Here is an 11658-nt window from a genome sequence, read left to right as displayed (position 1 = left end):
TCAGCAGTGAACGGAGGCAGCTGCAAGACCTGGCGAATCTTCAGTAATGAGGCATCTACCACTTTGCCCCGCACAACCACAGAACGGCACATATGTTTCGGGCAGTTCGCGTAGAACTCCCGGACTATCATTGGGTTGGCCGTTTCAGGTTCCTCGAACAAGAGCTCCATCCCCCTCCGTCTGATTTCCTCGTACATGTCCGGTTTTTCTACACGGAGGGCAGCCCTGTCAATAGCAATCTCAGGGACAAAGCTTTTTGCAGCTTTAGCATGAAACCTGTCCTCTGCCTCCTCGGACGTGAACCGGGTGGCATCATACGTCGGCACTTCGGAAGTGCTTCCCGAGTTCCTACGCTTCTTTCTGACCATAGTACCTGCAATCCAGTCAGCATAACGATCAGGGGTAGCCAAACATGTGCCAGTCGGGTGGGTACTCAGACTTCGCCACCCACTGGCACCACACAATTCCTTTTTTTTTGTTTTTTTAGGCATGGCCATTACAACCATCTAGTAAGGTGCCAAAATGGACAACATCCACTATTGCCACCACACCACTATCAATGCCACAATTCCGCCATATAAGACCCCCCTGCAAGCTTCCACAAATTAATAACAGTTAAATGCTACTACCACCCACCCCACACAAAGATTGTCAACTAGGAACACACCCCCACATCTACACAAATCAACCCCAAACACCATCTACAACACCAAACTTGGTGTTTAAAACCCCATTGCAACCAAAAATCAAGAATTCTACACAATAATCACTATATAATGCAAAGTACATAAAACACAAGAAAAAGTAGAACAACTTACTTGAAGAATACCGTGGAGTCTTGGGGACAAATTTGGGGGGTTATGGAGAGGTGGGGGGGGGGGGTTGTGGAGAGGTAGGGTTTGGTTGGGTTGGTTGGAGAAAGGGAATAAGAAGAAGAAAAAAAAATGGGGTTTTTGGTTATGGGAAGAAGAAGAAGGAAAAGAGAGTGGGTTTCGGGAGAAAGAAGAAGAAGGAAGAAGGAGGAGTTTGGGAAGAAGAAGGAAAAAAAGAAAATTGAGAGAAGAGGGGAAGATGAGAGAAGATGAGATAAAAGTCGGTGGGTTATGGGGAGGGTGGGGTTAGGGTAGGTTAATTAAAGAGGGAAAAGAGAAAAAAAAATTAAAAAAAAAATTCCTGCAGATCGTACCTGGGCCTGGTCCGACCTACCGCGGTCCCACCGCGGTCCCACCGCGGTTACGCCGCGACCGCGGTGGACCAACTTCAGAGAGGGTCTCTGACCGCGGTCCCACCGCGGTTACGCCGCGACCGCGGTGAACCATCTTCAGAGAGGGTCTCTGACCGCGGTTACGCCGCGACCGCGGTGAGCCTGTTCCTGGATGCTAATTTCGGGGTTCTTTTCATTGTTTTGCCCCTTAGGCACTATTTTTACCTCTTTTAATGCCTACCTTTCCCATGTTATGCTCAGGCTCGTGATGCAAAGTCCTCTGCACTATCCTGCATATATACAATATGTTAGAAATTATACTATCGTGGGTTGCCTCCCATGAAGCGCCTGATTTAATGCCGCGGCACGACGCGGCACGAGCGCAATTAAGAGTCACTCAACCTCTTTTTTTTTTACATGACATTACAGACTACACTTACAACACATTCGTGGGTTGCCTCCCACGCAGCGCCTGATTTAACGTCGCAGCACGACGCACGTGAGCGCATTCAAGGCTCGCTCGACCTCTGAGGTTCAGTCAGGTGGATCTCAGACCCTTCCTTTGGTTCGTTCATGCCTACATATAGTTTCAATCTCTGCCCATTGACTCTAAATGTACGAGAGTCTTTATCTGCGGCAATCTCTACAGAAGCTGAAGGGAATACTTCAATCACTCGAAACGGTCCAGACCATCTTGACTTAAGCTTATAGGGAACAGCCGTAATCTTGAGTTATAGAGCAATACCAAGTCCCCGGGTATGAAATGTCGCTCAACAATGTTCTGGTCGTGTAACCTCTTCATTCTTTCCTTATACAATCTTGTGCTCTCAAAAGCAAGATGTCTGAACTCGTCAAGCTCATGCAAGTCAGTGATTCTAGTTGTGCCTGCGGCCTCAATATCTAAGTTCAGCTGCTTTAATGCCCACCACGCTTTATGTTCAAGTTCCACTGACAGGTGACATGCCTTTACAAACACCAACTTATATGGTGACATGCCAATTGGTGTTTTAAAAGCAGTTCTGTAGGCCCAGAGTGCATCATCTAGCTTTCTCGCCCAATCAGTTCTTGTGGCGTTCACAGTCTTGGTTAACACACTCTTTATCTCTCTGTTGGATACTTCAACCTGCCCACTAGTTTGCGGGTGATAAGGGGTGGCCACCTTGTGGCGTACATCATACTTTGCAAGCAACTTCTCGAAGGCTCTATTACAGAAGTGAGTGCCTCCGTCACTGATAATCGCTCTTGGTGTCCCAAATCGGGTGAATATGTTCTTTTCCAAAAATCCCACCACTACTCTTGCATCATTAGTGGGCAACGCAGTAGCTTCTACCTACTTGGACACGTAATCCACAGCAACAAGTATGTATTTATTGCCAAAGGAGCTGACGAAGGGACCCATGAAGTCAATCCCCCAGACATCAAACACTTCCACCTCTTGAATCGGGTTCATGGGCATCTCGTGGCGACGGGAGATGTTCCCAGTTCGCTGACATTCATTGCAGCCCTTCACCCATAGGTGCGCATCTCTAAACACTGTTGGCCAAAAGAATCCGGCCTCAAGCACTTTCGCAGCTGTCCTGACCCCTCCAAAATGTCCTCCATATGCTGATGCGTGACAAGCCTGCAAAACAGAAGATTGTTCTATCTCGGGGACACACCTCCGGATCATATTGTCAACACATATTCTAAACAGATAAGGCTCGTCCCAATAATACATGCGGCTATCACGATAAAACTTTTTTCTTTGGACAGATGAGAGGTCATAAGGAACTATACCACTGGCCAGGTAATTAGCAAAGTCTGCATACCATGGCGCTTCCTCAAGACTAGTAGCGAGCAGCTGCTCGTCTGGAAAAGTTTCCAGAATGTCCTCAACCTCAACCGCATTTTCAGCTCCCTCAAGTCGAGATAGATGATCAGCGACTTGATTCTCTGTGCCCTTACGGTCACGAATTTCAAGGTCGAATTCTTGCAGTAGCAACACCCAACGAATCAGGCGCGGCTTAGACTCCTTCTTCTCAATCAAGTACCTGAGAGCTGCATGGTCAGTGTATACAATTACCTTAGACCCAATCAGATACGATCTGAACTTGTCGAAAGCAAACACCACAGCCAACATCTCCTTCTCAGTGACAGTGTAGTTCAGCTGGGCTCCACTCAGCGTTCTACTAGCATAGTATATTGGATGCATCATCTTGTCTTTCCGCTGTCCCAGCACTGCCCCCACTGCGTAGTCACTAGCATCACACATGAGTTCGAACGGTTGCTCCCAGTCGGGGGCAACTATGATAGGTGCTGTGACCAGCCTCTTTTTCAGCTCCTCGAATGCTACCCTGCAATCATCGGAAAACAAGAAAGGGTGATCTTTTTCTAACAACTTACAGAGAGGGTTGGCAATTTTTGAGAAGTCTTTTATGAATCGCCGATAGAAACCGGCGTGCCCGAGGAAGCTTCGGATTGCTTTGACTGAAGTTGGAGGGGGTAGCTTTGCTATTACATCTACCTTAGCACGATCCACCTCAATGCCTTTGCTTGACACCTGGTGTCCCAAGACTATGCCACTACAAAAAAAACTGCATTTAGCGACGGATTTTAGCGACAAACTTAGTTCCGTCGCTGATTAGCGATGGATTAGCTACGGAACAACAGTTTCGTTGCAAAAAAATCCAAAAAATAATTAGTATATAATTTAGCGACGGAATAGCGAAGAAATCTAAAAATCGTCGCTAAATATTGACGCTAAATATTGGCGCCCTCAATTTAGCTACGGATTTAGCGACAAAACCTGAGGGACAAGATTTATTTACCTTCAGCGACGGAATTAGCAACGAAATTTCCGTCGCTATGCTTAATTTCTGTATCAAATTTTTTTTAAGCTCCTTGCTACGGAAATTTCCGTCGATAATGTTATATCCAGCCAAACAAAAATATCATTATTAGCGACGGAAATTAAGCCGTAGTAAATCCGTCGCTGAAGATCACTTAATTATTTACCCAGGGCACAAAATTAGTAAAAGTTCGGTCTCTTCTTCTTCTAACAGTGTAGAACGCTGGGAGCAAATATGGGCGGCTGGGAGCAAAATCAATGGAAAACACACTTGAGGGCAAGAACAAGAGCAAAAATTAGTAGCCAACGTGAAATCTAAGGTGTGTAGATGGCTTTAATTTGTTTCTTCTTCTTTTTCTTATGAATCAGTAGCTTGATGGCAGTGCTAATGACTACGAATACTATGTTCATTGCTCTGCATGAGAGTGAACATTTTCAAATTAATTGTTTTCTTCTTACTTTATTTGCATCAATTTGGAGCAGCTAGGGCTTGGAGCTTTATCAGATTTTAATTGTAAAAGGGGGCTTTTTTGTATGAAAAGTTCTTTTCTTTCATGGTTTGACTTGTGTTTCTGGTTTAATTGTCAAGATAGGATCTTTTCTTACTTTTTTCTGAAATGTCAGTGTTGTAGCACGTGTGAATTTAACCTCCATGAATGTTCAGGAACTAAGGTTTTCTTCTCAGTTAATAAGTCAAGAAATTGTAAAAGCACAAAAGAGCTATGCAGAGGAATTCAATCAAATAGGTCAGTTCAGCTGCTTGAAGTGTTATAATAACGTCGTTTATTGATTGCAATACAAGTATAAGATATCAGCACAAGTTTTAATATTGACTTAAATGGATTTCCCATATGGAATAAAATTTCTACTGCAGGTGAAAAAGTTAGAGCACTAGGACATGCAGCTGCTAACTACTCTGCAGTCCTTGCTGAGAATTGCAAACTGCACAATGAGGTGCAGGAGCTAAAAGGTGCGATAATATAATGAAGTTTTAATAATTTTGAGAACTGAAATTTATTACCTTTCTTTTTCATTTACTTATGGTTATTTTTCAATTAGGAAATATCAGAGTGTATTGTCGGATTAGGCCGTTCCTTCGTGGACAAAAGGAAAAACAATCAGTTGTTGAATACATTGGAGAAAATGGTGAGCTTATTGTTGTAAATCCTTCCAAACAAGGAAAGGAAGGCCGTAGGTCTTTCAAGTTTAATAGTCTACAGTCCAGCTGCAACACAAGGTTTTCAGATTCCTCCATATAATTGCGGATCTTAATTAGTAATTCGTTTATCTCGGTTCTGCATATATAATGAACTCAAAAATAAATTCATGATTCCAACTCTTTACAGCTGAGGTAAATATTTAAATCTTTCAAGCATGAACTTGATCCCAATGGAATCAATTGGAAAAGTGTCTCTGGCGAGATAAAAAACTTTTATTGGGGAGAATTCAAGGTATAATTTCTCATTATATAATGAATTTAGGAAGTGTATTAACTGTTATAAATAAGATATTAATGTTATTACTTTATAAAATTATTTCAGAAGAAATTCTATTGGGACTCTTCCATTGACAATGCAGTGCGGAGCCAATGGGAGAATAAGGCATCAATAAGGTACAAAGATTTCATTTCCAAAATGAAAACTAAAAAAAGTAGGCCAAGAGGTGTTCCAGTAGAAGTGTGGGAAAGTTGGGAACAACTTTGAAAAGATCCCAAGTGTGTTGAAAAGTCAGAAATAAATGCAAACAATCGTCGTGGCGGTAGGGTTGGAGTCTCCACCTGGACTCACACAGGCGGCTCTGTCTCCATTGGGGAGTATCGCAAGAGACTTGTAAGTATATCGCAGCTTAGCTTTATTGCAACTCTGAACTTAAAATTTCTTCTTGTTGGTGTTAAGAATTGCTTATAGTAACCTTACCAGATATCATGGTATCCATCATCTTTGGTTTGTCTGCTAGTTAAACACTATGGAATCTAGGCTGCTTGCTAGCTCTACCTTACTATGTTTATATAGTTCTGTTTAAGAGTCAAAGTATGATTATCTTGGCTCTGCTTGATAGCCTGTTATCTTCTCTGAGTATCATTACTGCCCTGAGGCTCTGCTTGATAGCCTGTTACCTTACTAGTATTTGTTTGTCATTAAATGACTGCCCTGAGCTTATTTTGGTTTCCCGAAAGTTCTAATCCATGATAGTTTTGACTTACTAGCAAGAATTAAAGTAATACTCAGTGTATCAATTGGAGACACAATTTTACCATGAATCAAATTCTTGTAATATAATGTCTTAGAACAGTTTGTTAAATTACAACCTTAATGAGATACTATTCCTTTTAAGCAAGATGTTAAGGAAGTAAACCACGAAGACAACTAAAAATAAGACAACAAAATCATGTTTGATATTATGTCTCTCAAATTGTAAGCCTACATATACAGAAAACAAAGAGAGTCCAGTAGAACATGGTTACTTAATTAATATATTTTGCATCTTAAAAGCAACTATTTTGTAGAAAATAATCCTTGATAAAGCACACAGAAACTGCCTTGATTCTTATAGAGTATACAACAACAAACAAGATATGTGGAGTGGCCATTGTGAAAAGCCATTGGTACTTTCTTTAAACACTAACTGGAAGCATCTGTATATGTGGAGACTAATTATCAGGTTGGTTCCCCCTCTCCCACCTCCATATACAAAGTAGCAGTTCTTTAATTGGTAGTGTGATTATTGCTCTATTATAATAAAAAATTTAAAGGCTTTTGTATGAATATTGAGTGTGAATTCTCATTTTGCAGAAGCCAAGAAATATGTTATTTCTCCTTGAGTAAGAATAGATTTGCTTTCTTTGTAATCTTTTTCACGGAAAATATTATCCAATTCTATCTCGTGACTCCAAAACAACCACCTAACGGAAAATATTATCCTAGTTAAACATATCACCATTTACACCAACTAAGTGAAAACATGCTTTTTCACATGCATACCTGAAAAGATGCATCATAAAGAGCCCGAGCAGCTGCAAGGCCAGCAACTCCGCCACCAATCACAATGACAGATGGTGAAGGCCCCAGCCCGCTGTCCATCACCTGAGAAGCAAGGAGCTAGATGACAAAACCAAAAACTCAGTCAGAAAAGTTGTTAAGTAAGATAAAAATGATAAGCAACCAACAATTACACACAAGCATAATCTGAGGTAACTTATAAAGACAGAAACTGACTCGAAAGGTGACAACGTGGCATACTTATTCACCAAATAAAAGGTTACTGTATTGCTTGCTGTTATAAGCTCCAACTGTATTGAAGTGCTGTTTTTTTCTTTTCTTTTTTGATATTGTAATTGTTTTTTTTGTGTGTGTGTATACAGCTGCACAAAGCCTGTGCAACAACCATAATTACAGTTTCGATGTGCTTCTGATTCTCAAAATGAAAGGAACATAATAATTTGCTATCCATCCCTTTTAATCAAGAACCAATACTACCTATAATTTGTGATATTGTCTATTTGATAAATAGGATTTCCAAATACAGGGAACATATAAATGAAAAAATAATTCTTGTGCCTCCAATTTCCCATTTAACAACTCAGTAATATGTTATCTAAGCTGACAACGGCATAGCAACTATAATTGTTTAAGAGTGTCAAATTTCATCTAAAAGCTAGCTTTAAAGTCACACTTTTATTTACTTAACTATGTATTGAACACACCCCCTTGTGTGCGGCTTGATTCTTTTTTTTTATGAGCCATGCACGTGCAAATTCCTTTTGAAGTATATCGCAGCTTATCTTTATTGCAACTCTGAACTTAAAATTTCTTCTTGTTGGTGTTAAGAATTGCTTATAGTAACCTTACCAGAGAAAATATTATCGTTCATCTTTGGTTTGTCTGCTAGTTAAACACTATGGAATCTAGGCTGCTTGCTAGCTCTATCTTACTATGTTTATATAGTTCTGTTTAAGAGTCAAAGTATGATATCTTGGCTCTGCTTGATAGCCTGTTATCTTCTCTGAGTATCATGACTGCCCTGAGGCTCTGCTTGATAGCCTGTTACCTTACTAGTATTTGTTTGTCATTAAATGACTGCCCTGAGCTTATTTTGGTTTCCTGAAAGTTCTAATCCATGATAGTTTTGACTTACTAAGTTTAAAAGACTGTTTATTGTTGTTATGTTCTTAATGAAAGAGATGGTCCTTGAGTAACATATTTTGCAGAAGCCAAGAAATATGTTATTTCTCCTTGAGTAAGAATAGGTTTGCTTTCCTTGAGTAAGAGATGGTCCAAAAAGTGGGCAGAAGTCTGTTGTAATTGCCCAGTTTGATATTGCATTCATGTAGTCTCCAACAAACTTTCTTGGAATCCATATCCTGCTCCTGCTGATCCACAATTGTACCAGATAACCACATATTCTGGACTTCATTATTAGGATGATAAAATGTCAAAGTTGAAACAAAAATAGAAAACAGACATTGCTACACACACAATGTAACCAGTCAAATAAATTCAATAGCAAGTCTATTTACCACACAAGTAGAACCAATTGAAGGCATGCCATAGAGAATGATCAGCTAGAGATAATACATGATAATGTGCATATGCTAACTTAGACGTGTGACAAAACTTCTGGTTCTACTATAGTAATATTTTTATCCTTTTAAAAATATTTATTTTTGTATAGGCTGTTGAAAAGGGTCGAGACCCAACACCAAGTGAGTTACATTTGTATGTCCATACACATGGGCATGATGGAAAGCCTTTTCTTGATGAGAAAGCTCGAATCGTGCATGTAACTCCAGTATTTTATAATCTTATTTACTACAATGTAAAGAGTATGAGAAGTATCCTTTTTTTATTAGTTAATTAAATGCTCAACATTCTTAACTGTTTTAATTTCACTACTTATTACACCTCTTTTACAGGAAAGGTATCAGGAAATATTACAGGAAGCTGTTCATGGGGTTCATCCATCGGTTTTAGATGATGACAACCCCTAAGCCTCGTATTTGGAAGCTTTTTGTTTTAAACTTTATTATTGGTGTTAGGGATAATTCGCATCTTTTTGGTTTGGAAGCTTTTTGTTTTGAACTTTATTGTTGGTGTTAGGGATAATTCGCACCTTTTTGGTTTGAACTTTATTATTGGTGTTAGGGATAATTCAAACTTAATTGTATTAGCTATATGCATTTTGATATCATTTTGGACCTTGAAGTATGTTAATTTGTATGAATTTTAGTTATTATTAAGGATGTCTAGTAATTTACATACAATGTGCATGCGGCAGATTGTATGGATTTTAGTAATTTGTATGAAAAATATTGCGACAGATTGCGACGGATATTTATTTGTAACAAAAATAAATTTATAAAATAACATTGCGACAGATTGCAACAGACGATTTTGGTCGCCAAATGAAAAGCTGAAATGAGTCTCAAAATATTGGCGACGGATTAGCGACAGACTTTCTGTCGCAAAAGTATGCCAAACGACGAAATGCATTGTGAATTTAACGACACAATTTTCTAATATAGCGACAGAAATTTTGTCGCAAAATGTAGCAACGGATATTGTTCGTCGCTAGAACGTCGCTAATATTGCGACGGATTCCATTTTTCCGTCGCAAACGGCTTAGCAACGAGCAAATCAGCAACAAATGCTAATCCGTCGCTAACCCTGATTAGCGATGGAAAAAGACCCTTTAGCGACGGATTTGGGTCGTCGTTAAATGCAATTTTTTTTGTAGTGTGCCCTCTTGTACCATAAAGTGGCACTTCTCCCAATTCAGAATCAGGTTAGTCTTAATACACCGTTTCAGCACACGAGTCAGATTTATCAGGCACTCATCAAATGAGTTCCCCACCACTGAGAAGTCATCCATGAACACCTCCATTATATCCTCTACCATGTCAGTGAATATGGCCATCATGCACCGTTAGAAAGTGTCGGGTGCGTTGCATAGGCCAAAGGGCATCCTCCGAAAGGCATAAATGCCATACGCGCAAGTGAAAGAGGTCTTCTCTCTGTCCTCCGGTGCAATGGAGATCTGATTGCACCCTGAGTACCCATCCGGAAAATAGAAATGTGACCTCCCTGCCAATCTGTCTAACATCTGATCAATGAAGGGAAGTGGGAAGTGGTCTTTCCGGGTGGCTAGATTTAACTTTCGATAGTCCATACAAATTCTCCAGCCCGTGACGGTTCTTGTAGAGATCAATTCATTGTTATCATTCTTAACTACCGTCATGCCACCCTTTTTAGGAACACATTGAACTGGGCTAACCCAGCTGCTGTCAGAGATTGGAAAAATGATTCCCGCATCTAACCACTTGATTACTTCTTTCTTCACCACTTCCTTCATATTGGGGTTCAACCTTCTTTGGTGTTCCCTGGAAGGTTTGTGTCCTTCTTCCAGTAGAATTTTGTGCATACAGTAGGCGGGGCTGATCCCCTTTATGTCTGCCATGGTCCACCCAATGGCAGTCTTGCACTCCTTAAGTACCAGCAACAGTTGTTGAACCTGCACATCTAACAAACTAGATGAGATAATAACAGGTAATGTGGAGTTAGGTCCAAGAAATTCATACCTGAGATGGACGGGCAATGGCTTTAACTCCAGCTTTGGTGGTTCTTCAATTGATGGCTTGGCTGGAGGAGTTTCTCGATTTTCCAAGTGCAAGGGCTCAAATTTTAGAGTCCTATCCCAGAATCTTCTACCCTCTAGCGCCAACACCCATTCCGCCAGATCCTCTCCATTTACCTCATCCAAATTCATTAAACATGCAGCAAGGGGGTCCTCAATAGTCAGCCTTTCATCGTCAGTCTCTACAATTACATCCACGGCATCAATAAGAGAGCAATTGGCGAATTCACTCGGTCGCCTCATAGATTTCTGCACATTGAATGTTATTCTTCATCGTTCAGTCTCATCTTGAGCTCCCCAGTCTCACAATCAATTAGAGCTCTCCCCGTGGCCAGGAACGGTCTTCCCAAAATTATGGGAATCTCTTCATCCACCTTGCAGTCTAGGATCACAAAATCTGCAGGGAACACAAATTTCCCGACCTGAATCAGCACATCATCCAGGATACCAGAGGTTCGTTTCACAGTCCTGTCAGCCAGCTGCAACAACATAGAGGTGGGTCTAGCTCTTCCAATGCCCAGCCTCTTATAAATTGCCAGGGGCATAAGATTGATGCTGGCCCCTAGATCACACAGTGCCTTAGCAAAAGCAAAATTACCAATAGTGCATGGAATTGTAAAGCTCCCTGGGTCAGACAGCTTTTCCGCAATTGGTCTAGTTACCACTGCACTACAGGTCTGAGTAAGAGTAACTGTGGCCAAGTCTTGAAAATCAAACTTTCGGGACATCAAGTCCTTCATCATTTTTGCATACCCAGGCATCTCCTTCAAAGCTTCAATCAATGGTATATTTACCTGGATTTGCTTTAGCATTTCAAAGAACTTCTTGTATTGCTCCTCCTTTTTGTACTTAGCCAGCCTCTGAGGGAAGGGTGCAGGAGGTCTCTTCTTCCCAATCAATTGTGACCGATCTTTATCAGCTGCTACATCAACTATTGGCTCCTGGACTGTTTCAGCTTCTTCCTCGGTCTCCTTCTGAATGGTATTTTCTTCTTGAG

The 11658-nt window shown here is 40.7% G+C and overlaps 1 long non-coding RNA gene across 4 annotated transcripts; it reads left to right on the top strand.

Moving 5' to 3' along the window:
• On the top strand, nt 4052-9267 carry LOC109226811. Of its 4 annotated transcripts, none has more exons than XR_002068153.1 (6): nt 4052-4351; nt 4696-4777; nt 4906-5001; nt 5091-5268; nt 5378-5482; nt 5573-9267. It is a non-coding gene; the product is annotated as an uncharacterized LOC109226811 (long non-coding RNA). The 4 variants fall into 4 exon arrangements; XR_002068152.1 differs by having other exon boundaries at nt 5091-5482; nt 5573-5860; nt 8944-9267; XR_002068154.1 differs by having other exon boundaries at nt 5101-5482.

The sequence above is a fragment of the Nicotiana attenuata genome, chromosome 6 (genome assembly GCF_001879085.1).
Source record: "Nicotiana attenuata strain UT chromosome 6, NIATTr2, whole genome shotgun sequence".
NCBI classification, from domain to species: Eukaryota; Viridiplantae; Streptophyta; class Magnoliopsida; order Solanales; family Solanaceae; genus Nicotiana; species Nicotiana attenuata.
Note: the sequence above shows the minus strand (reverse complement) of the source record. Positions and strands in the feature narration are given on the sequence as shown.